Source organism: Equus asinus, chromosome 10 (assembly GCF_041296235.1).
Source record: "Equus asinus isolate D_3611 breed Donkey chromosome 10, EquAss-T2T_v2, whole genome shotgun sequence".
NCBI classification, from domain to species: domain Eukaryota; kingdom Metazoa; phylum Chordata; class Mammalia; order Perissodactyla; family Equidae; genus Equus; species Equus asinus.
This window is the reverse complement of record NC_091799.1, coordinates 77,320,092-77,346,599: the sequence shown is the minus strand read 5'-3', so window position 1 is coordinate 77,346,599 and position 26,508 is coordinate 77,320,092. Positions and strand designations below refer to the sequence as shown.

Below are 26,508 nucleotides of genomic sequence, written 5' to 3'. Positions count from 1 at the left end.
TGTTGGAGGTGGGAATAAGGGACATGTGAAAAAGTACATAGGACATGTTAGAGTGATGGAAATTTTCTTTATCTTAATTGTGGTTGTGGTTATTCAATTGCTGTCAAAACTCATCAAACTGAACCATTAAAACTGATGACTTTTATAGTATGTAAATTATCCTTCAAAAAATCTACTTAAAAATAGCTAATAAAAATATGTCATTTAATAACATTTGTTGTAAGCTTATTATCTGTGGGTCTCACTGCTCCCTTTTGAGATTATTGTTACACAATAATCATGTCTGTGACAACCTGCTTGATACTAGCTAACAATTGTTAAGTGCTTACTACATGGCAGGTGCTGTTTTGAGTGATTTACAGTTTTTGCTAACTTCATCTTCCTAACAACCCTGCGAAGGAAATATTGTTATGTCCATTTGACAGAGAAGGAAGCTGATCACAAAAACACTAAATAACAGCTAGTAAGTGGCAAATTCACATTTTGAAATAGGCAGCTGGACGTTAGACACCAGATTTTTAACCACGACTGAGAGGCCAACAAAGGACCGTGCTGTATCTCCCAAGGGAAGGGTATATGCAAATAGCAAGTCCTGCAAATTCAGGAAGGGTGAGACTTGGTTTGGGAAGCCTTCCTCGGAGAAGGTAATTCTACTTTTGAGTCTCAAAGGTTGAGGAAGATGTGAATTGTTGGGTGGCATCAGAAGATGTTATTTTCTGAGAGTCACCTTGCAAGACACTTTACTTTTCCAGAAAGCCAGTCATTTCCTTCTTGAGATCACAGGGATGGTCTCAGTAAGAAAGCGGGAATGCTTCCAGCTTCTTATAAGCAAAAGTCATGCCAATTTGTTAACTGTCATTTTGTGTGCTTTTAAATTAAAGATAATTCTTTCACACAACTCTAACATTTTCTATTAGATTAGACATTAAAAGTTGTATTTAGATAGAATTTTTGAAAATTGAAGCCAAACCTTTCACACTTTTGAAAGAAAAATTTGCTTCAACTGTTGTGCCCTAATCATTCCAGTAGATGGCAATACAATCATTGTTAAAAAATTGTTTCACCCTCCTACTTAAAAAGACAAAAACAACTTATTCTTTCTGTTTTGTTTTTGGGTTTTTTGGGTTTTTTGGCGGGGGGGGTCCTTTTCTGTGATGAGTCCTTTTAGGCTGCTGAAACAACGCATTCTACAGAGGATTTTTTAGGGTTATAAAGCCTTGTAACACCCTAATTATGAAGGACCTTAATGCTAAACTAGACACTGATCTTTATTCTGTAGGAAACGGACAAAGAGTAGATCTTTTGAGTTCGTAGTGACAGGATTGGAATTATATGCTAGGAAAATGACTGACAGGGAAAGGATGAATGGAAGGATGGGGAAGGACAGGATAAATGTCTGCTAGAATGGTCTAGAACAGAGGTAATGGGAACTTGATCTTCAGCATGGCAGTAAAAGCTGTGGCTTAGATAAGGGTGTAATTGCACACATAGAAGTGAGAGAACTGAGCAATTGATTGGATGTTAGAAGTTCAAAAGAAGGAAAAGCCAATGACAACTCTTGTATTGTAATCCTGATTTTGGGGGGAAGATAACTAAGAGAAGGAACAGGTTTGGACAAAGGGGAGTTTTTTGAAGTGCCATCATACATCTACACGGTGATTTAACTTAGCAAAATGACAAGTAGGTCTGCTTTTTCAATAAGTAAAATCTAACAGATGGATGTAAAAGTGGTCTGTATTTGCAGCCATGGGAGTAGATGAGACACTCTGAGAGAGAAAAAGGCTGAAGTCCTAGGAACCTTCTGGAGATGCTTCCATTTACAAGAAACCGACGAGATGATCAAGCTTAATAGGATTTCAGGTGAGTGTGATGTCTTAGGAGCCTACAAACAAGGATGATTGGAACAGGAGTAACAGATCTTTCAAAACGTTTGAGGAGATCATTTGGAAAGAGGCCGTTGGACTTCGATAAACGGTTAAATAAATTCATGGAGGCAGAAAAATTATTACGAGAAAGGAGTAGGGAAAATACGAAAAAGGGTAAACTCTTTTGAGAAGTTTGGTGGTAAAGGGAAGAGAAGAAATGGTTCCATAGGTCGACTGGACAGCGGGAACAAGGGGCCATCTTTATACAACAGACAGACTTCAGCATGTTTGTGTCTGCTGTGAAGGAGACATTTGAAATTATACTAACATTGTTTTCCTTTTTTCTTAAAGACATCTAGATAATTTAATGAAACTGCATAACTTCATTTTACTAGAAATTTGTGGATGTAAGAAAAAATTGGAAATATGATTTAAAAGTGAATGTTGCAACATGTTTCTCATTATTTATTATTTATCCAGTGTCTGCTTGGCTCCTCTCTGTTGCTCATGTCTGAAGCTTGGGGGCTATGAGAGTTAGTCATGCTAATCAAGTCTTCTCCCAGTGTCCAAGATCTTCTGAAATTGTGGCAAGTGATAGCTCTGAGGAGGCTGCTTAGCTTCAACCAAGCATTTAGAATCATAGAAACTTCTAAAGCCCATAGCTCTGTTATGATATGTGAGCATGTTTTCTCGTCGAGGCTTTTTATCCTATCCTTTCTGCTTTTTTCCTTAAGGAAAAGAAAAATCAGTTGGCAATGCTTTATCTTGCTGGCAGAATTGCTGAGGTGTAGGATTTACTTCTTGCCGCTAGAACTTTGGTGTCATGGTGTCATTTTTGTGCGAAGGAATCTGCAGAGCCCGCCAGTTGAATCCGTTTGAGGAAAAAATAACATAACTTTGAGTTGCAAACAACCGAGTCTGCCATCAAATATGATAAACAGACTGGTTTCATTAAAAACTAATAGCAAGATAGCATTTTAAACACAGCGGCAATGGAAAGTGGAATAAAGACAGGAAGAAAAAGAGGGAGAGGAATCCTCCAAGAACTCTTACCTGTTTTCTTTTTATACCACCAACAGTTTGTTTATAAATTCCTAACCGTCTGTCTGTGCTTTTAATTCTTTGAAGTCCTGTACCATTTCTGTCAACAGGCCCATCAAGTGTAAAATAAAATTACCGCCTACTGGTAGGTATCCCATCCAACATGTTGACGCGTTCGGAGGGCTGTAAATGCTGTGGTCTGGTAGATGAAGGGCCCCCCAGGGAGAGATGAATAACACAGATTTTCCTGTACGGTAGAACCTAGACAAAGAGAAAGTGAAGAAATCGACCTTTTCTTGGATCTGTAACAATCAGGAATGCAGTATTAACTCCGAGTTTCATAAGCTGGAATTGATTTTTAATGAGGAAGGCATGCCATTCATTTGCTCCTTTTTATGTTTTTGCAGAATCGATTGATTAGGTGGTAAACACGTTACACATTTTTTACCCTGACCATTGCTTTGGAAAGAGCGGGAATCCAAATTCACAGGGAAAACAGATGCTCAGAATAAATTCTCCTTCTTTCAAAAAAACGTTTGTTTCATAGTACCCATAGGTTGGATTTTTTTTTTTAAAGATTGGCACCTGAGCTAACATCTGCTGCCAATCTTTTCTTTTTCTTCTTCTTCTTCTTCTTCTCTCCAAAGGCCCCCAGTACATAGTTGTATATTCTAGTTGTGCTGCGTGGGACGCAGCCTCAGCATGGCCTGATGAGCGGTGCTGGGTCAGCCCCAGGATCCGAACCAGTGAAACCCTGGGCTGCAGAAGCGGAGCGCACAAACTTAACCACTCAGCCACGGGCCAGCCTCTTATAGGTTGGATTTTAAGATCCTTAAGGATAGGAACTTGTTCCTATTCTTTTTTTGTAAAACCCCTAAAGTCTGTCATACAGTGTACTTAAAAGATACTCTCGCTTTGTAACACACCTTATTGTTGAACTTGTGCAGGGTAAGAACCGATAAAGGTTTGCTGAAATGAGTAATGCTGCCATCTTGGGGCAATTTCCACTATTCCTCAGGCAGTTTCTCTTGAACTCACATGTTTACTAAAGCTTGGACTCTTCCTAACTCCTTTGGGGAGCCTGTTGTTAGGATGCCCAGGCATAAAGATTTGGGAGGAAATTCTTTTTCACATTTGTCCTATCTTCTTTCTACCTTCCACCGATTTGTACTGAAAACTGAGTTGGCTCTTACCTCTAATGACGTGTCCCTGTTCAGAGAACCTCACTGTGATCTGAGAGGTTAGATGAAGTACAGCCTCACAGGAAAACTGCCCTTCTCTCTTTGACCTTCTATTATAGTTGGGCATGGGAAAGTGTGATTCCCATTTCCACTTCCATTTCCGTAGGAGTTTAGCTTCTCTACTTCATACTGGCTCTGACTTAGACCTAGTGACCATTCTTGGATCCTACCAGGCCCATTTCCTTGATCTTTAAGCTTCATCAATGCCTAGCACCCAAGCTCTGCCACCACTGCCTTACAGACTATTTCCGGGAGCAGTTATGATTATTGTCACTCTCTCTATCCTAACGTGAGTTCTTCAGAAATTGAAGCCTGAGGCAAAAACTTACAGATAATACTTTACTGGGATTGCAGTCCCAGGAAACCCAGAGTGAAGGACAGTGGGTGCTTTACCAGGCTGGTCCTAGCTTTGTAATACACACAACTGGTTGTTCATCTTGCAGAACAACTTTAGAAAAGTTGCATAGACGTATTGTGCATCAGAACTGTCAATAGGCGAAGAAGAAGGGTGAGCAATTTACCTGCTGGCTTTTTTGTCATCTGTTTTGCATTGGTCCAAGTTCCCCCACCATGGGAATAACTTCCTTGCATTTCCAGATTGCATTACCCAGCCTCTCCAGAAGCTCCACAAATCTAATAAGGCCAGTTTAGGTTTAACTTTCTCTTCCTGACCATTGGTGTTACACATGGGGTCTATGGTGGTGGCTGTGCTGGCATTTAGTGCCTTAGGGACCACTCTTGCTGGCCAGGAATCAAAGCAAGTAGTCAAGTGTGAGCATGGGGTCTGGTGAGCCAAGGTCATTGGCTTTGAGTGATGCAGAAACTGGTTCCAAATCCAACTGTGTTCCAAACAAGCTGAAAAGTAGACTGTTCTTTTTTCTTCAATTTTCCTCTTTTTTGTTTTGGTGAGGAAGATTCACTCTGAGCTAACATCTGTTGCTGATCTTCCTCTTTAATCTTTGCTTGACAAAGAGTAGCCCTGAACTAACATCTGTACCAGTCTTCCTCTATTTTGTAGGTGGGTCACCGCCACAGCATGGCTTGATGAGTGGTGTAGGTCTGAGCCTGGGATCCAATCCCATGAACCTGGGCCTCCGAAGCAGAACACACTGGATTTAACCACTATGCTGCGGCACCAGGCCCAGTCTTCCAGGGGTTGGTATCCCCATTCCTGCCTCACCAATGCTTACCTGTTCCTCCAGTGCCTTAGGTAGATGAGCCAGTGTTTATTTTCATGGATGAATAAAGTCAGTAATCCCTATCTACCCCAAGAATATGCAAATTATGAAATCTTATTTTTTATCTTCACTGTATAGAACATTCTTTAACTGCAAGAGAATGAATTCATTTTTAGAATCTTGATATCAGTTAATTTGTGTTACTACAATCATGACACTTTATCAGAACGAAATGTCAATATAAACCTTGTTTTGTCTTGTACAGTGTGTTTTGTTGTGTGGACTGAAATTTTGATTTTCTCTACTGCTTTCATAAAACACACATAAACTGATGAATTTAAATGATGCAAACCCAAGAGGGACAGGAAGCTCTAGATTAGTTCAAGTGGAAGGAGATAAGGTAGAAGGAGATGCAATTCACAGCATCAAAAATAGTTGTTTTAGTTTGGGGGCAGATTTTTGAATCATATTTTTTCTTATCTAAATTTCCCTACATTTGTAGACACTGCTCACAAAGGATTTGCCTTTCTTCAAGAACTCAACCTCCCCCAGTGGAATTTCTTCTCTGTGAAACTCTCTCAGCAATATATTTGGAAACTCATGTCTGTAAGGGCAGCTTTGGAGACACAAAGCTGATTTAACTCCAAATGTCAGCTGCAAACCTTGAGCTGCATTCCTGTTAGCGCTTGTCACTAACAAATACAATTGAACCAGTGGGTCCTGGTGAAGAGCACTATATGTGCCACAGGAAGCCCAGGAAGCCCAGCCTCTGTGGTGAGGACACGGTCTCAGGCTTATTGGGCCACGTTCCCATTTCAAGTGCCTCTTGCAATGTGTTGACCAGGCCCCACATCTCATGACACATTTGTGATGGAACTGGAGCATTTCAGCTGTGGCCAGAACCACAGCCAGGAGTGATTTATGATTTTGGTGAAGTGCTCTGAGTTTGGGTCAACACTGTTAAAATAAAATAGCTTTTAAAGAAGAGTGGCTGCTAGGGAATAAGTCAACTGCAGATGATCGAATTGGTCTGGTAATTCCAGAATGAAAGAGTGTGGCGTCTGGATTTAGACACAGTTGAGTTTTATTCCTGTCTTTATCATTTATTAACTCTGTGTTCCAGAGTGTGTTTTTAAAATTTTCTGAACCTCAGTTTTCTTCTCTACGAGATGGAAATACTAATACCAATCTCAAAGGACTGTTGTGAAGATGAAAGCAGGAACCGTGTGGAGCTACTCCTAGAAGATACTCAGTGGGTGTTCTGCCTCTGCTTCTCTTTCCTCCTCTGCCCGATCCACCCTCCCTCTCTCATAGGCCCTGTTGGTTGGCTTACGCAGCCGTCATCTCTCATCTGCTATCTGGATGTCTTCTACTACCCATGCTAGAAAAGCTACATTTTGCTTTTCCCAGCCTCCCTTGCATCTAGTGATGGAAGACACACTTCTGGCCAATAGAACATAAAAACATGCCTCCTGAGAGTTTTCAGGGAAAGTTTTGGTTTACCGATAAACACACAGAAGCAGTTGGAAACATTCTTTCTTATTATCTTCTGTTTCTGCAGGTAAAGATTCACCCTGAGCTAACATCTGTTGCCAATCTTCCTCTTTGTGTTTTTCCTCCCCAAAGCCCCAGTCCAAAGTGGTATATCCTAGTTTTACGTCTTTCTAGTTCTTCTGCGTGAGCTGCCACCACAGCAAGGCAACTGACAGACAAGTGGTGTGGTTCTGCAACCAGGAAATAAACTTGGGCCACTGAAGTGGGAGTGCTGAATTTTAACCACTAGACCATCAGGGCTGGCTCTCTTCTTCCTATCCTGAATGCCTGGTTGTGCAACAGCCATTTTATGACCATGAGGCAACAGTCACACTAGAAAATCCAAAAGAATCATAGAGCCTCACAGAGATGCAGATCCTGACCTGAGTGAGCCCCTCAACAGGAACTGGCAGCTGCCTACCTCAGTCTTCCAGGTAAGTAAGAGAAAAACCCTGTATTTGATCAAGCCACTTGACCTATATATAGTTAAGTAAATGGGAGAGGGGTTGGAGGAAGAGGAGAAAGGAAGAGAGAGAAAGTGTGTGTATGTGTGTGTGAGAGAGAGAGAGAGAGAGAGAAACTAAGCCCATAATATGCAGCTGGAGAAGAAAATCGTCTCGTTTTTTCAATGTGGTAGGCTGCATAATCATTCCTCGAAAGATAGCCAGGTCTTAATCTCTGGAACTTGTGAAGATTACCTTATATAGCAAAAAATTTTTTTGCAAATGTGATTAAATTTAAGATTCTTGAAAATGAGATTATCAGAGTGGGCCTTAAATGCAATCAGGAGTATCCTGATAAAAGGGAGGCAAAGGGACATTGACACAAACACACAGAAGAGCAGGAGACAAAGTGACCACAGAGGCAGAGTTTGGACCAATGCAGCCGCAAGCCAAGCAATACTGGCATCCTCCAGAAGCTGGAAGGGGCAAGGAATGGACAGGATTCCCCACCAGAGCCTCTGAGGGACCGCAGCCCTACCAACACCTTGATTCCAGCCCAGTGATACAGATTTTGGACTTCTGGCCTTCGACACTGTGAGAGATTGTGTTTCTGTTGTTTTAAGCTGCCAAGTTTGTAGTAATTTGTTACAGCAACTAGAAACATTAACACAGTGAGCTATCAAAAGGTTTTATGATCTTTTTTTTTAGGGTATGAGTAATAGTGATAAGTAATATTTGTTGAATGCCCTTTATGGGCCAGGCAACCACACTAACCTCTCTGCGTGGATTACCTCTTTAGTTCTCACAGCAGTCCTCTGAGGCAGCTGCTCCTCTTATCTCCATGTCCCAGCAAGGAGAGCCGCTCTAAAGAAGGTTGTAACCTGCCCAGAGTCACACAGCGAGTGAGCACTGGAGACGGAGTCTGAACTCGAGCCCCCTGATTCCGTAACCATTCCAACCCTGCTGCTGAAGAAATGTTGGCACGTGCTCCTAGTTCCTTCTCTAAGATAAGTTATTAAGTAAAACAATTGTATAGTATTGACATCTGTAATCGGAGAAACCCAGGTCCTTCAACCTCCTCAAGAACACTCCCTTCACAGATCAAAAGATGATTGGCTCCTAAGTGTCAGATGCTGAGCTGAGCACCAAGGCCGCAAAGGTAACTAAGACATACAACCTTGCCCCCAGAGGCTGAGAGGCTCTCTACTCTCCCAGGTCTCAGTACTGCTTCATGAAGAGGTACCACGTGGCACCCATAGCCATTATACCAGGAGTTCCCTATCAAAATGTAACTTCTAAAAGATTTCATTAAACTAAATTAAGTTGATTGTAACTTTGAATGATCTCTGTTGTTATTCTTCTCCATATGTCTAAATAATGGAAAACAACTAGGAAAATTGAGATCGCTATTTTCAGTAACCTCCACAGCAGAGTTGCTAATTACGTCATACCTCTGCTGAAAACTTGCGTGGTTTTTCTTTCTATTTGTTGTATCAATATTCTTCGTGGAATGGTTTCATAGCTTCTGATGATAAAGCTCATGTTTTGTTAGCACAAAACCCATTTATTTTAAGACTAAGATTTCCTTGCATTTATTAAGCTTTTTATTTATTTATTTGTTTTGAGGAAGATTAGGCCTGAGCTAACATCTGCTGCCAGTCCTCCTCTTTGCTGAGGAAGACTGACCCTGAGCTACACCCGTGCCCATCTCCCTCTATTTTATATGTGGGACCCCTGCCACAGCATGGCTGGATAAGCGGTGCCATGTCCGCACCTGGGATCCAAACCCAAGAGCCCCGGGCTGCTGAAGCAGAACGTGAGAACTTAACTCCTGCACCACTGGGCTGGCCCTGTTAAGCTTTTCATTTTCAATGACCCTTTAGTCTCTTCTCTTATCTAAAAAGAGAACAGCTGAGGAGAAGTGCTCTGTTACCTCCAATATTCCACAGAATGGCTCTGTGACAGGCTAAATCATTGACAACTTAATCTGTGCATTTTATTTTCTTCAGTTTTTTTCCCCCTCCCATCTGGTCCAATGAGGTAGGTCTTTGTAATTCCTATCCTGAGGATTTTTCCAAGAAAAAGTGGAAATATCTTCATGTCAATAGTTCTTCCTACCTTTTGTAAAAGGCTAACTTATTTGTCCATGAAGCCAGGTAAGACTCCCAACATTATCACTTCCTACTAAGAGTGAAAAAGGGACCAATATTGAAAAGTGTTCAATCAAATAATATGTCAGTACAGCATCAATTAACATAGATGATATGTATCGTTATCAGAGAGATTAATTCATTTACAGTGAAAAGATATTTATACTATGTATTCAAACAGACAATTATTATCACATCTGTTTTATTTTACAGCTGGTTTAAAGTTTTCTTTTTAAATGGTAAAGTGACAATACCTCATGAAAATAGAGATCATTGAAATTGAAGTTTTTAACAAATGTTTATTTAGAGCCCTGGAGCTTAATTCTCTTAAGCTTTTTTACTTTTATGAATTTAAGTCAACTTTTCCTTTTTTAGTTTTGGAATTGATTTTTACAATAACAAGATAAAAGGGATTACCTTCTCTAAACTACTTATTTGTTTAAGTGGACAAATAATTAGTCACTGGCCTATTTAAAAAATATCTTCCAAATGTTGCTTTAGGAAACAAGTCTGGATTTAATTTGTGAGAAATGCACACACAAATTGAAAAGTATGAAATTCTGTTTTCTGCACTCCTTTTGCACTGAAAAAACTGCTGACTCTTTAAAACCAACCACTGAAAAGTGTTTTTGATCTACACTCACAATCTATAAGTCTATGTTAAGTAACCTTGATATTCTCTCTGTGAAATTTCCATATCCTTTGATTGTGACAGAACCATCTAATTCTGTTCCGTGAAGTCTTGAAAAGCAAAGATGCTTGTAAAATGGATTAAATTAAAAACAGCTTGAGCTCTTGATCATTATACTTGGAAGATTCCAGATCTCTGTACCATATTGGCCTTCCTTTATTGAATTCCCCAAAATATTACGAAACAACCATTTAATAAAGCAAAGCTGAATAGATTAGAAGTCACTGCTGTGAGATAGAATGCCACCTTGACAGATCTCAGCAGTTTCTCACGAGAGGGAAGTCTGAATGGATGTTTCTAGGGTGTTGAGTTCTGGGCAAATGTTTCAAGATGGAGAGATGATGGAGACTGGGCAAACTTCTGACATAATAGTTTAGGATTGGTGAACAGAGTAAGGTGAGTGTCTTAAGGGAAGATTTGATGGATAAACTATTATTTGACAAGACAACCCTTTGCCCAAGTAATCAAACTATTGTCTTGGATGAATATCTTGAAGAAAATAATATTTGTTGGCCTACAGTCTTTTCTTTCCTGAGCGAAGTTTTATTGAACAACTAAATCATGTTGCTATAGTTAGTCTCACTTTTCATTTTGATACATATATTTCTATTTTATTCCTTTCATAAAGACAGAGTTGTGAGCCCAAAGGGATGCCTTTTAGAGGTGAGCCTATGAGCTTTGGAGAAATTAACATACTATTACGTTTACTCTGCTACTTTCACCAAAAAGGGCTGTAGAAGGATTGTAGTTAGTGGAAGATGGGAAAGAGGGGAAGAAAAAAGTATACTTGTAAATATGTGGCCATGAACAATCTTCCCTGTATTTGAGGAGGAACGATTTTTACTGCTGTGAAGCATCTTTAGCGTATGACACCCCAGGGCCATTGACTTCAACTCCACTTTTTACAGAATTTAGTGCTGAAGTTGGGCCAGGAAATTTACTCAGAGAAGGAGGCAACATTCTCCAGTAAGACTTTTAATGCTCTTAGATGAAGTGTTGATCACAATGTTTTTGTATAGGGAAGGGACAAGGCAGTTGTGGATAACATATCTGTCTGGCAAAGATAATATTTGCATTCATTTGCTCTCAGAAAATGAATCCTTTTGTCTGCTTAACAACAAAGCATGTTAGTTTCCAGTTTTTCTGTATCTTTGTTAGCCAGTGATTCTACTATCACATTTGGTATATTTTGGATGGTAAAATTGATTCTGTCTGGACTGTAAAAGGTAAGCGTTTGTCCAAATTCATAATTATATTTGTAATCACTTGGGTACAATTTATATTTGTAATTGGTCTGTGACTCTATTGGTTTGACTTCTATTGCTCATTATTCAGCTTTTCTTCCATAGAACAAGTGGTTGCAAGTCTGGCCATTATTTGATATCCAGAAATAAGGCTGAAAGGAAGTCATCTCTATTTTCGCTGCTAGGGTGAGAGATGTGGCTGCTCAGGAGAATTGAATGAGAGGTGATAGCGTGACTAACACAACACCATCAATAGATGCTTATTGACAGTGGGACCTTAGACAAGTCAGTTGAGCTCACTGAAACTCAGGTTCGTCATCTATTGATGGAGATAAACACAATGCTTATCTCTTAAGATTGTTATGAAGATTAAATGGAAAAAAATTCACATAAAGCAGAGTGCTTGGCACATAGTTAATAATAAGTGATTGCTGTTGAATTTATTAAAGATGTACTAAAATACGTATTTATGATATACAATAATACATATGATGGAGCAAAATAATTGGTATTTTTTCTCTGCACTCTCCAAATCAATGATTAGATGGATTAGCAGCATCTTCATTAGAAAATCATGAGGGAAAAAAATTGCCAATAACAGAGAAATGATTGGAATGTGGTATCTCTTTATAGCTCCTGGCAGTTGAATACCTACAACATATGCATTAGTAATTTTCATGCTGCTGTTGTTTCTGCTTTTGTTATTTTCATCTGATGCCTTTATTTTTTTTCGCTGAATACTGGTGGTATTCTAAGTTTGTGGCAAATGTGTTCCCCCAATGAAGCTTTAGTTTTCAATCAGAGTAAATAAAACCCTAAGCATTCACTAAGTATGTCAGGGCTTCCTTGAAGAACATTTAGTCACATTGATTAATGCTTGAGTATTGTTTGCTCAACTCCTACTCGGTACATCTATTCCTATACCACCCAGTTATTCAGATGATAGGATGTGGAAAATCAAAGAGAATACATCTCCATAGCTTCAGCATTAGAAATAAAGTAGTCCAGTGAGCCCATGAACCTATGTCTTTTTCTATTGATTTACCCCATAAAAATGATTTTCTCCTCATGCTTTTGTTAAATTATTTTTCAATAGAAATTGGAAATGAGACTGATGTAAAATTGGTGTTCTTTTGAATGAAAACATTACAAAAGTCAAAGTCAATAATTTTTTTATAATAATCAAACTCTAAAGTTAGAACAAATGTTATTTTTAAATACCACAAGCCAGACTTTGTTTGCTTTGATCATGTTAGATTTCTTAAAAAAAAAAGTGCTAAATTAATTTATTGTCAAAATTTTCAGTGCCACTTCATTTTCATTGTGTGTCTTACTTCCCACCATTTCAATGAACTTATTTACTTTCGTGTTTTGGGTCAGGTTTTTATTATTTGGTGGAAGACTATCAAAGCAAGGAGAAAGTTGTTTTTCCTTTCTTGTTAAATATACAGCCAGAAAGAACAACAATATTTTCAATTGAAAAAGTCATTGCAACCTAATTGAAAACTTCAGGCCAAATTCTGGGAATGCTGTGGTTGACCATTCTAAAACAAAAATTGAAAACAGATTCTAGTTGGCTTTAAAAAGTAATCTGGCTAATAATCAAGATAGATAATGAGCAGCCACATAAAAGACTATTAAAGAAGGAAATATTCTGAAATGAATAGAAAGAAGAAACAGGTTAAATAAAGTCTAACAAATCCATTCATTTGGCCAACTCATCGAAAATTTTATTTGTGTGTTAATATAACGTAACTTGATTTTCCAGAGAGAACACTGAAGGAATGTTTGGAGAGAACGCTGATGCCTCTGGACTGCGCCCAGTTCTAAACAAGGATTAACACCAACCATGCATGCATCTGCTATGAACCCAAACGATCTCTTAAAGCTGTTGCATCTTTCCTCCCATTCTTTGAGGACCAAAAAACGAATAAAAAATGTGTACTTTACAACCAAGAGACTGTGTAAAACTCATGCAATTGGCGTATCCTCTGTAAAATTTAAGCTACTGATCTACCATTAGTGGAACATACGTTTTGAGTTATTTTCTGAGTTAGGGAATGAATTTAGGTCACACCTCTACTGGGTTCTTTTTTGTTCATTGAATAATATATACATATTTATAAATGTGCTTTTTATGTATATGTTATGAGTATGTTTTCTAGATATGTGTTAAAATTTATTTATTACATAAGCCAGCCATGGTGATCTAGTGGTTAATATTCAGCATTCTCACCACCAGGGCCTGGGTTCTTTTCCCAGTCAGGGAACCTTACCACCCTTCTGTCGGTTGTCATACTGTACTGACTGTGTGCTGCTGTGATGCTGAAAGCTATGTCACTGGTATGTCAAATACCAGCAACATCACCCATATTGGACAGGTTTCAATGGAGCTTCCAGACTGAGACAAACTAGGAAGAATGAACTGGCCACCCACTTCTGAAAAAATTGGGCATGAAAACCCTATGAATAGTCACAGAGTATTGTCTGCTACAACATCGGAAGGTGAGAGGATGGTGCAAAAAGACTGGGAAGGGTTCTGCCCTGATGTATGTAGGTCATGAGGAGTCAGAATCGACTCCATAGCACTAATAACATGTTACATATATATATATGCGGTATATACATGCAAATATATGTGTGATTTATATATATAGATCTTCAATAAACAAAAAAAAATGCAGCAGAGGTGTGACCTAATTCATTTGCAAACTGGGAAGATAACTCAAAACATATATTCTACTGTTGGTTGATCAGTAGCTTAAATTTTATATATATATTAGCTTAAATATATATGTATATATATTTGTCCATTGAAAAACTATATATATAAACATACATATGTTATATGTAACATATATGTAACTTCAAATTATATATATGTGAATATATTTGATATCATATGTATGTATTATTTGAAGTTAGAAATCCTGAGATTTAATATTGAATTCTGACTCTATCGCTTCCTAGCTGTGTGCGTTTGGATAAATTACTTAACTTTTCTAATCCTTCAATAATATTTGTAAAATGAGGATAACGATATAATCCACTTCTTAAGATTACTGTGAGGATTAAATGAGGATGTATGTAGAGCTCTCAGCATACTGGCTGGCGCATAGTAAGTATTTTGTGTGTACCAGCCACTTTGCTAAAAGCTTTACATACATTCTCATTTATTACAGCATAATATTTAATATCCATATAAAGAGAGGGGAGGGAGGAAAGATGGAAGGAAGAGAAAGAGTAAGAGAGAGAGAAAAGAGAGATGCTTGTTTGCAGCCAGGTAATCTACGGATCCCATTCAGGCAAATACTATCATATCCTTGACATTACTTCCATGAACACCATGGAAGAACACTGTGTTCTAAGCAACCAAGCTAATGAACAATGAACCTGGGACCAGCCGTCTTTGAAACGTGGTAGGCAGGCACCCTTTCACGTATAGGAAGAGGCCAGTTTGTTGACCCTGGTATACAGAGTAGTGTTGGGGAGCAGCTTCCCGCCACAGAATCATAGACAGCTGGCAACAGTGGCTCTGGAAAGTGATGGAGAAATAGGTCTTTTCTTAAGTGACAAGTAGATCACAGGTAGATAACAATCACCCACAGGCTACTCTTGGCCCATGTGCCATAGGCTGTCTGTATTCTCCAGCAAAAATTATAGGAACCAGGAGAGACAATTGCCCATCCATGGAGAACAGGGACTGTCTCATACTTGGTGTGCCTTGGAGTGTGTTGTATAGGGTTGGATCTTAGAAAGATCTCAATAAATCCTTAGCGAATTGAACTAATTAGAATTCACAACTGATTCTTAGTTTTGAAGAGACTATTATTAGGATTAGTAATCATAACAAGTTAAGTAGTACATCAGTGTGACTGTGGATAAAACTTTTATTCCAGATTTCAGACCTTAGCAGCACTCTTACAAACATCATGAATAGTATATGCTGCTGGAGTCATATTACTCAACTTAATTATGAATCAAAGTTAGTGAGTGGACCTTGGTACCAGAAAACATAACCTTTCACTGAGCTTGTAGTATATACTAGGTGCTGTGCTAAGTACTTTCATGCATTGGTACTTTACCCTATGGAGTAAGCACTACTGGTAGACCCATTTATCAGATGAGGGAATTGAGGCTCAGAGGATCCTACAGCTAGTAAGTGGCAAAGCAAAGAGTCAAGGACCCACAGGACTTCAAAACTCTTTAAATCACAAAACTGTCTTGCTTCTCTAAGGTTTGGGCAAAAAGTTCTTAGAAATGGCATAAATACAAATAAATCATTTAATTAATTCGAATAAACTTGCAGTTACCTATTTTGACCCTTAGAGGACACTTTTGTATTTATAAGGCAAACTAGAAACAGAAACTGATATTTAATTTGGAAGAGGTGAAGTACCTCAAAAAAATATGCACATGCACACGTATATGTTCATGGCAGTGTGAATGTAGGGTAAGGTTCTCTCATACGGTACTTTCTCTGAACTTCCATATATATTTCAAAGCATAACTGCTCAAGTTTTAAAGTGTTTCCTATTGAATGTCTGTATCAGAACAGCTAGGTTCTTGTTAAAAATGCAGATTTCTGTTTGTACTTTACCTCAGATTGAAAGGTGAGAGTCCAAGATTTAGGTTTTTTTACCAAACACCAGGAGATTTTTGTGCATAGTTAAGTCTGAGACCATTGCTCAGCTGTGTAATTCTCAAATGTGCCTGCACATTAGAGTCTCTTGGGGAAATTTAATGAAATACAAATGCCTTGTTCCTGCTCAAAAAAATCTCAGAATTTCTAAGAGTTGGGCCCAGGTATTTTATGTCAAAAAATGCCCTAGGTGATTACAAAGTAGACCCGAGGTTGCACAGTTGAGAAGCAGACATGGTGGCATTTAATAGTGACCAACCCCCTTCGGTTTGCTATGACTGGAGCCACTGATGACGTCATTTCATGTGGTCACATTATTCATATATATCCATCTCTCTCTCTCTCTCTCTCTCTCTCCTCACACAATAAATGTACCTTTTGTGTTTTTGTATATATGTATACACATAATGTTATTCCATTATAAAAGTGATTTATGTTTATTGTGCAAAGGGAGAAAAGTATAGGAGAAAGTTGAAAGATGGAAACAAAGGCCATTTCCCACAATCTAGAAAATGACTGCTGACAATTTGATGTTCTTCCTTCTTGCCTGTATTTCTACTTAGAAGATTTTGTTAAAAAATTGAGATCATATATATTTAAACAACTTTACATGCTTCTATTTCCTATCACGTGGTTTATGAACATTTCCTCTGTTTGCTAAAAATTCTTTGAAAACAACTTGCACTGGCGACATATTCTTCCATTGATTGGATTCACCATAATATACTTATCCATTCTTTTTCCAATTCATACTCTTGAAATAGAATCTCATTTCTTATGATGATCTTTATTATACAAGTAATAATTAAGGAATATTTTTTATTTTATCTTTGGTTTAGAATGCTTCAGGTAATTAGAGATGCGCTATTTTCTTAAGGAACAGCTTTGTGCCTTGGAAGAGGGATCAAGGAAAGACTGTGGGCGGGTCATTTTAGATGCATCTCTACCACTGAGTTGACATTCAGTGTGCATACTCTGCTGGTGAAAGGTCCAGAACATCATCTGTATTACTAATTAGTATCATCTTATAAATCTTATATCTTATTTTCATAATCTCTAATTGCATTTCTTCTTCCATTTGTTGTTGTTAGTGCTGGCAAGTCGATTCAGACTCCTAGTGACCCTGTGACAGCAAAGCGGAGCCCTGCACAGTCTTTTTGTGCCATCCTCTCACTCTGGCCCCATATCAGAAAATACTCCACTGCTGTTCATAGGGTTTTCATGGCCATTTTTTTCAGCTGTGGGTGGCTAGCTCCTTCTTCCTAGTCTGTCTAGTATGGAAACTCTGCTGAAAACTGTCCACCATGGGTGACACTGCTGGAATTTGAAATACTGCTGGCATAGCTTTCAGGATCACAGCAACATGCAGCCACCACAGTGTGACAGCTGACGGATGAGTGATGTGGTTCCCTGACCAGGAGACAAACCTGGGCCATGGCAGTAAGAGTACAGAATCTTAATCACTAGACCACCATTCTTCTTCCGTACCCTTTGCATATAATTCTCTCCAAATAATAACAAAAATAGCAGTATACTTGAGAAAGAAAAAGAGTTTAACTACAGGTACAGAGTATTAACTTGAATCCTAAACACAATGGTTTTATGTTTTCAGCATTATTAGGAGACTATTAAACACCTCTAGTGACAACACTCCTGTATCATATTATGGATCCATATCTTTTGACACACGTTACAAAACAAATATTTCCCAGTTCATTGTTTTTCTTCTAACTTTGCTCATTTTTTCATTTGCTTCCTCAAAGCTTTTCATTTTAACTCATGCAAATCCAATAATCCTTTCATTTCCAGCTTTTATGCTTAGTGTCATGGAAAAAAGATTGTTTCCTATTTCATGATAACCTATCTTTTCATCTATGATTCTTCCCTAATATTTTATTATGAAATATTTCAAACTTAGAAAACCTGAAAAAAATTTTGCAGTGAAAACTTTACATTCCTACCATCCAGATTCTACCATTAACATATTCTCTACTTACTTTTTTATATACCTATCCATCTTTTCAACACTCTATCCATCACATGAATCTATTTTTATGAATTTCAAAGTAATCTGCAGACATAAATTACTCCTCCCAAATACTTCAGTATGCATACCATATGTATTTGATAGATATCTTGTCCTTTTACTTTTACATATGGTTTTTGTTTCCTGTGGCTGTTGAAACAAATTACCACAAACTGGGTGGCTTAAAACAACAGGTTTATTCTCTTACAGGTCTGGAGGCCAAAAGTGTGAAATCCATTTCACTGGGCCAAAGGTAGCGGCGAGGCTGGTACCTCCCAGAGACGGCAGGGCAGACTCCATTTCCAAGCCTGTTCTGGCTTCTGGACTGCCTATGTTCTTTGGCTTGGTGCCTCTTTCTCACATTACTCAAACCTCTTTCTCTATTGTCGGTTCTTTTCTGCGGTCAAATCCCTCTGTGCCTTCTCATTTCTTGTAAGGACACCTGTGATTCCATTTAGGGTGTACCCAGATATTCCAGGATAATCTTTCCATCTCAAGATCCTTAACTTAATCATATTTGCAAAATTCCTTTTGCAATATAAGGTATTACCCAGAGGTTCCAAAGATTAGGACCCAGATATCTTTGGGGCTGTTGCTCAGCCTACCACACATGCAAACATTTATTTCATCTTTTTTTTTTTTTAACAGCATGAAGTAAGAATCTGACATTTTTTCCAAATAATTATTTTGAAATACAAATATAAGTTATTTAAAAATTAATAATTTTTATATTTAATTGACATGATATGCTAGTTCCTCATTTCTTTAAAGGTGGGAAAAAGAGGTGAAAAAAATTGGAGAATATAACTTGATTGCTGCAGGAAAACGGCTAGCAAATTCCTATTACTAATTTATTCTCTTCCAGAATGTTTATATATTATAATTACTTTCTATGAGAGTAGCCTGTTTGAATTCATATGTAAAACATAAGAAAGAAAGAACAAAATAACATTCACTCAACTCTGTCAGATACTAAATGATAAGAAGCTAAAACAAATAACACTCATGATCAGAAGACAAGCCAGAAGAGCTAAAAGATATTTACATCAGAATCTTCATGCTAATTCTAAAATATGTAGGGCATTAAAACTTGAGAGTTACCTCTGAAAGTTAACCTTCCTTCCGGTAAAGGCAACACTTGTACTTAGTAAACATCATTTTTCCCAGTTGTCTGTCTTCTGAGCACATTATGGAATTACTAGCATTAAACCATTTTAATTGAAACAAAGCTTTTGGCATTGTAATACAGTCTTTAATCTTTGGTAAATAAACATCTGACTTTGCCAAGGGAACATATTACTGGATAAATGATCCATGTTGAATTAATCAAGACCATTTTTAGAGAGTGTGTTGCCAATTAATTGGTTATATGAAGCATGTTTTTTACAAAATAATGGATGATGTGTTTATTCCCATGGCCACACCCTAAATAAATTGCCGTTTTAAGATTTCTTTGTAATTACTAAACTATGGAATTATTGCTTAATGTGCTTATAAATTAATTGTGAATAAATTCCATGTGTATATCTTTTTCTTTTAATAGGTTTTATTTTTCAGTTTCACACCAAAATTGAGAACACTAAGAGTTCCTGTATACCCCCTGCCCCCACACAGGTACAGCCTACTCCACTATCAACATCCCACACAAAAGTGGTACATTTCTTACAATTTATGAACCTGTATCGTCACATCATCATCACCCAAAGTTCATAGTTCACATTAGAGCTCACTCGTGCTGTCGTACATTCTGTGGGTTTTGACAAATGTATGATGACACATACCTACAATTATAATATCACGTGGAGTAGTTTCACTGCCCTAAACATCCTCTGTGCTTTCCCCATTCATCCCTTGCTCCTCTACCACTCCCTAACCCCCAGTAACCCCTGATCTTTCATTGTCTTCGTAGTTTTGCCTTTTCCAGAGTGTCATATAGTTGGAATCATACAATACGTAGTTTTCTCAGGTTGGCTTTTTTCACGTAGTAATTTGCATTTAAAGTTCTTCCATGTCATTTCATGGCTTGATGACTCATTTCTTTTTAGTGCTGAATAACATCCCATTGTCTAGATGTGCCACAGGTTTTTAATCCATTCACCTATTGAAGGACATCTTGGTTGCTTCCAACTCTTGGCAATTATGAATAAAGCTGCTATAAATGTTGTGTGCAGATTTTTGTGTAGACATAAGGTTTCCACTCATATGGGTAAATACTAAGGAGTGCAATTGCTGGCCTGTATGGTAGAAGTATGTTTAGTTTTATAAGAAAGTGGCAAAATGTCTTCCAAAGTCGCTGTGCCATTTTGCACTCCCACCAGCAGTGAATGAGAGCTCCTCCTGTTCCACCTCCTCGCCAACATTTGATGTTGTCAGTGCTTGAGAGTTTCACCATTTTAATAGGTATGTACTGGTGTTTCCTTGTTGTCTTAATTTGCAATTCTCTAACGACATATGGTGTTGAGCATGTTTTTATATGCTTATTTGTCATCTGTAAATCTTCTTTGGTGAGATGTCCGGATCTTTGTCCATTTTTTAATCAAGTTATTTGGGTCTTTTTTGTTGAGTTTTAAGAGTTCTTTGCATATTTTGGATAATGTGTCTTTCTCAGATATGTCTTTTGCAAACACCTCCTCCAAGAACATGACTTGTCTTCTCGTTCTCTTGAGTGTATATATATATTTTTGTTTTCCTTGTTATGTTATATTTCTGACATTATTTAAATATCTTTCTCTTCCCATTATAATGATTGTTTACTTAATGTTGACTATAATAATTGTTTAATGAATGTTGACTTTTAGAGGAATTTGAAAGAACTTTCTGAGAAGTTCGGATACTCAATATAATGGCAATATAAAATTTTCACTATAAATTGTCTAGGTGACAAGAACTCAAACATAACAGAATCACACTATGATGGATGTTGGGTGGTCAGACAAGGCTTATTTATCAGCCACTGACTCACTTGGATACACCAGCCTCAAAGCAAAATTCAAATGGTTGCCTCTGCAAGATGCAAAGTACTACATGCCAAGAACTTTCTGGGTTGCTCATAAATAGCTGAAATATAGAACGTTAAATACACAAATGGTGAGAGAACACTACATTTCAAATAAAGAAATATAAACATATTTTAAGCACATTTGTCAATGTTTGATTTTCTTTCCGAAGTTATATAACCCGGTTTCAGGGACCCTTACGGGATGCATAGATGCCTTAACAGTGTTTCTCAAACTATCTATTGTGAAGGACTCTTTCATTTTTCAATTTTTGGTAGATTGATACATCTGCCTCATGTATACCTCTGCTTTATTTGAATAGTTACACAAACTATATATATTTATATATACACACACACGTGTGTGTATGTGTTTGTGCATGCTTGTGATATGTTAGTGGAACATTTGCAGCTTTGAAAAGCATCTTTTTGACCATTTTCTGTTGTTTGTAGGCACCAGTAGAGAGAATGTTATTGAAATCAGTTCCTATATTTCAGTGGAAATGAAGGAATCTCAAATTGGCAAAGACAAATGGCAGTTCTAAACTCCAGGACAGCAGATGGGTTATGCTCATCAAAGCGGACAGGAAATGCTTAATAACAATCAGAAAGATCTGAAGACAGGGCCAAAATATATGTGTAATCCAGTAGTGTTACACCTGATTTTTGTAACTGAAATGACTCTAGGTCTGGCCACCAGAGGCCTGATTTGAATCATCATCGTGTAAAGTCAAAATCTCTCACCCCAAAGCCAGATCTAGCATCCCTTGAACTAAAAAGAATCTGGGTAGCCCTGAGGCAGGAGAGATCAATTACTTCATAAGTACTTTCTGCAAATTTTATGTTTATTCTTCTCTAGTATATCTGCATCTATTTATCAGAGTAAATATGCACTAGGAAGAGGAAAATAACCAGAATCAGTCTTTGAAATTCGGTTTCACAGACAAAGAATCAACTCTAACTCCTGAGACCCCAATCAGCACAGCCAATCAGGAAGAGTGGAGCCTTGTGAAGTGGGCTGATAAATATAGTTTGAATCTGATTCCATCTCACGTTCAGCCCAGTAGAATACTGATTCCATCTCCATTTCCAAGTATGTGCTTGAAGTACATATTCTCAACCAGAAGTGTCCCTGCCTGAGTTTCTGTCACTGTGGAGTGCCATGCCAACCTGGCAGGATATATCCAGGTCTTTGAATGTGAGATAATAATAAGTTGCTAACTTGTTTAAGCCATTGCTATTTTGGGTTTTTCTCTTACAGCCAAAACTAATCTCAACTGATACACAACTTAATGTCCTTTTAATTCTTTTTCTAAGTTAAATTGTTTCTGTTTCTTAAAATCAAGAAACTTAAACAGGATATAGCCACATAATCTCACTTAATCCTCAAAAATACCAAGAGTTGGGCATTATTATTTCTGTGTTTATATATTAAGAAACTGGGGCTCACATTAAAGATATTTCAAAATATCACAGGGAAGTAAATAGTACACCTGGGGTTGGAAACCTCAGCTGTTTAATGCTAAAGGCCATTATCTTGATACTCATAGAATATTATCTCAGCTTAAGTTGAGAGTTCCCTATCTTTTGGGGGGGGGGTCTGTTTTCTCTGTGAAATAGGGAATGAGTTCATTTCTAGAGAGCGATGGGGATGGCGTTAGCCTAGTCGAGAGCAATGATGAGTATTTGAAATAGGAGATGATTTTAGAGCCTTGTAATTCAAAGTGTGGCCTTCAGTCAACTAGCTTTAGCATCCCCTAGTAGCTTGATAGAAATGCAGATCTCAGATCCCCCAGCTATGGAATCAAATCTGCATTTTTAAGTATCTCCAGGTGATTCATGTCTACATTAAAGTTTGAGAAGCACTGAGACAAGCAGGCATATTGTCAAGCAGCATTGAAGGGCCAGCTGATATGGAAATGTTTTGCAAACCCTGATTATTGCCCATCCAGAAGCCACTCTATGCTTAGTGACAAACCCAAACTCCTACTAAAATGCCAGATCCTTGCTTTCTCAGCCTCCCTTGAATTTGTATCAATGGCTTATGATCCAAACTTGACCAGTGAAAGCTTCGGGAAAATACACTGAGAAGACTTGGGGAGAAGCGTTCACCTCATTTTACCAGATGAATAGAAGTAAACTTCTATCTTCTTGGTCTGAATATTGTTCTGTCTATGTGCGATGCATGGAACTGTAGCTGCCATCTTGCAATCTTGAAGGCATAAGCTCAAGGACCAAGCCCAGGTAACAATCTGATGAATCAACGTTAAAAACACCACTCCTTTGGATTTCTTGTTATATGAGATAATAAACATCCTTATTGTTTAAAGCATTTTCATTTAGTTTTTCCATTACTTGCAGCTAAGAGTATCCTAAGTAAGTGAAATCGGTTTTGTGGTTTTTGTCTTAAAAGCCTCAGAACATTAGATTAAGATAAAACGAGGCAAATTACAGAGCTACTTGTTGAATTTTTATGGGGTAAGTGGTCTCAATAAAAGCAATTGAAGGATTAGCAAGTATTTCCCTACAGAGCTACACCAGGAGGTTCAGGCTGGATAGGGCCATGACAACAGCCAGGATGCCGTTGAGGGAATGACCAAAAACAGAAGGTCAATATTTCGTGAGACCAAAAGATTTTCACATTGGAAGAAAGAATTAGAGGAGGAAGTTTTAGTCAGAAAAAGGATATTAAATTTAAGATTTCAGAGATGAAGCACTTCCTGATGATGCCTCCAATGTGAGTGCATGAAGTGGGATAGATGTGAAGACCACTGGAGTTGAGGAAGTTAAAGAAGTGTGAAACTAGGCTGTCAGATGAATCAACCACGTGGACATTGAAGACACTTGCAATCATGATAGATCTGGAGGTCGAGGTAGAATCTGACAAATCTGGGGGCATGATTAGGACATTGGGGAACAACTAACTTGAGAAAGGTTCACAGAGGAGGGTACATTTGTCCTGGATCTCAGAGGAATGGCAATTCTCTATATAGAGAGATGTGACAACAGATATGCTTGGCAGAGGGAACAGTATGTGCAAAGTTCATAGACAAGAAAAAATATTCAGGGAATGTGAGGAGTTCTATGCTACTAGAGCTGGGAGAGAAAATATAGGTTTGAGCCAGCTTATGAAGGATCTTACATTTTGTACAAGAAGTTTGGATATATTCTGATTAATAGCTGTTGCTGATAATAGTTTTCTAAGCCTATCTAGGGATTCAAAAGCTTTTATTTATTTTTTTGAGAAAGGAAATCTTTCTCCACAAAACCCATGAGACAGATCTCCTGCCTACCCTCCTTTCTTTTTGGACCTTACACATTACTTAGTGGCAGATAGGAGGCACATAAATCTGACCTAGTTATAGTTGTATTTTCTTTGTTTTACTGAATCCATTTGGGAATGAGTGGATATAGTTCATCTCTCATGTCTGCATGAAGAAGGGAGGAGAATGAGATTGTGGGGACCTGGAAATGGCCACCCCAAGATATGTCTCTTTGGCATGATGATTATTTGAGGCTGGTTCCTTTGCAGACAGGAAAGCAACTGAAAAGTAGAACTTGCTTACCCTTTGTAAGAGACATTTACATTATAAAGGAACTCTCCATCTGTAAAGATATCTCCCTCTCTGTACCAGGAAGGGGAGATGACCTTCTCTCTAGAAACTCTTAATCAATACCAAAGGCAAGGACTTAAATCTGTATTTTGTTTACTGTACTTGTGTGGTAATCTCCCATGATCTACTCCCCCTCCCAGCGTTGGCATTTCTTTAAGGATTAAGCATCTTTCCTTAGGCTAGGAACTGATTGCTGCGCTCACCTGTGACCACCCAGCTCAAGACAATAGACTTGCCTTCTGCTGTGTCCATCAAGCGCTGTGCCGACAGGGCAATCTTGTGACTATTGTGGGAGGGACATTTCAATCCTATGTGAAACACCCTGTTTGGGGGTATATAACCACTCTGTGCACCCCACTTCTTCGGTGCCCTTTCCTCCTTCAAGAAGAAAGGCCCCGGGCCATGGTCCTCATAAAGCTTTGTTTAATTTTCTCTTGCTATTCTGTCTCATGTGAATTTAATTCATTCTCCAGCCAGACGAACCCACTTTGGATAGAGAAAATGTCTTCCTCCCCTACAAGACGAATAAGCATCTTCCAGGTCCATGATTCCATGGTATATCAGTCAGCTTTGCTACAGCAGTAAACGGCTGTGATATCAGTGGCTTATGGGAAACAATGTTTATTTTTTGTTGTGCTTATCTGCAGCTCTCCTGGGTCTCCACTGGGCTCTGTTGGGTTTCTTTAGATCTTTTTAAGCTCTGTTGGACTCTACTTAGCTATACTAGTAGGCTTCTCTGAGCTCTATTAGGTTCTGCTGGGCTAGATTCAGCTCCATGTATCTTTTGGTAGCTACTTTTGGGGATATATTGTTATTATGATGGTAGGCCAGAGCAAGAGCGCAACAACCAAGTTGTACAGTGGTCTTTAAATCTTCTTCTGGTCAGTGTGGTGACAAAGACTCTCCTTGACCAAACTCTAGTCAGCCTCATCTGAGCGCTTTTCTTTTTTTTTTTTTAAACTGGAAGATTCAATATTCTTTTTTTTTTTTTTTAAAGATTTTGTTTTATTTTTTCCTTTTTCTCCCCAAAGCCCCCCGGTACATAGTTGTATATTCTTCGTTGTGGGCCTTTCTAGTTGTTGCATGTGGGACACTGCCTCAGCGTGGTTTGATGAGCAGTGCCATGTCCACGCCCAGGATTCAAACCAACGAAACACTGGGCTTCCTGCAGCGGAGTGCGCGAACTTAACCGTTCGGCCACTGGGCCAGCCCCATGAGCACTTTTCTTGACTAAGCGTCAACTTTGGCCTATAAACCATCAGCCTCTCTGTATAAATGATTTTCTCCACCTCCCCAATCTACACACACTAAGAGACTTGAACAAATACTTAGCTAGTTCTTAACTTCTCAAGGCCTCACTCTCAGGATGACCTCAGCCCCTCTTAAAATGCCTACCTGAGAAAGCCCAGCACTGCCAGGAACATTGAACTGTTTGTTCCAGCCAAAACCTGGTGGTAGACAGTTAGGCTCCTGAACCCCCAATTAGAGCATTTAGGTGAGAAATCTTGCAATTCTAAATCCTTTCTCTGCCGTTTTGAGATGTAAATCTCCCACCAACCAGAACTATCTCCTCTAGGACCCCAAGAGTCATCTCTTTGAAATGCAAATGTTCAGGGAGATAACTAGCTCCTGGTCCTTGTGAGAGAATAAGAGCCAAACCTTGCGTCACTACCTGCTCTCAGAAAGACACAGAAAGTTTGTCTCTTCCAGATGAGCACCAATTAACTGACCCAGATGGCCCAGTCACTTTAACTGACCCCGCATCCAACTTTGCATATTTCCTCTTCCCTGACTGCTCAAGTATCTGCTATCCCCGCTCCCTGTGCCCTCTCTCTCCCTTTAAAA

At 38.5% G+C, this 26,508-nt stretch overlaps 1 long non-coding RNA gene across 2 annotated transcripts; it reads left to right on the top strand.

Moving 5' to 3' along the window:
- Window positions 1-1,560: 1,560 nt before the first annotated feature.
- LOC106824692 (uncharacterized) lies at window positions 1,561-13,340 on the top strand. Of its 2 annotated transcripts, XR_001396460.3 has the most exons (4): window positions 1,617-1,860; window positions 6,994-7,292; window positions 8,101-8,460; window positions 13,155-13,340. It is a non-coding gene; the product is annotated as an uncharacterized lncRNA (long non-coding RNA). The 2 variants fall into 2 exon arrangements; XR_011506494.1 differs by lacking the exon at window positions 13,155-13,340 and having other exon boundaries at window positions 1,561-1,860; window positions 8,101-8,633.
- The last annotated feature ends 13,168 nt before the right edge of the window (window positions 13,341-26,508 follow it).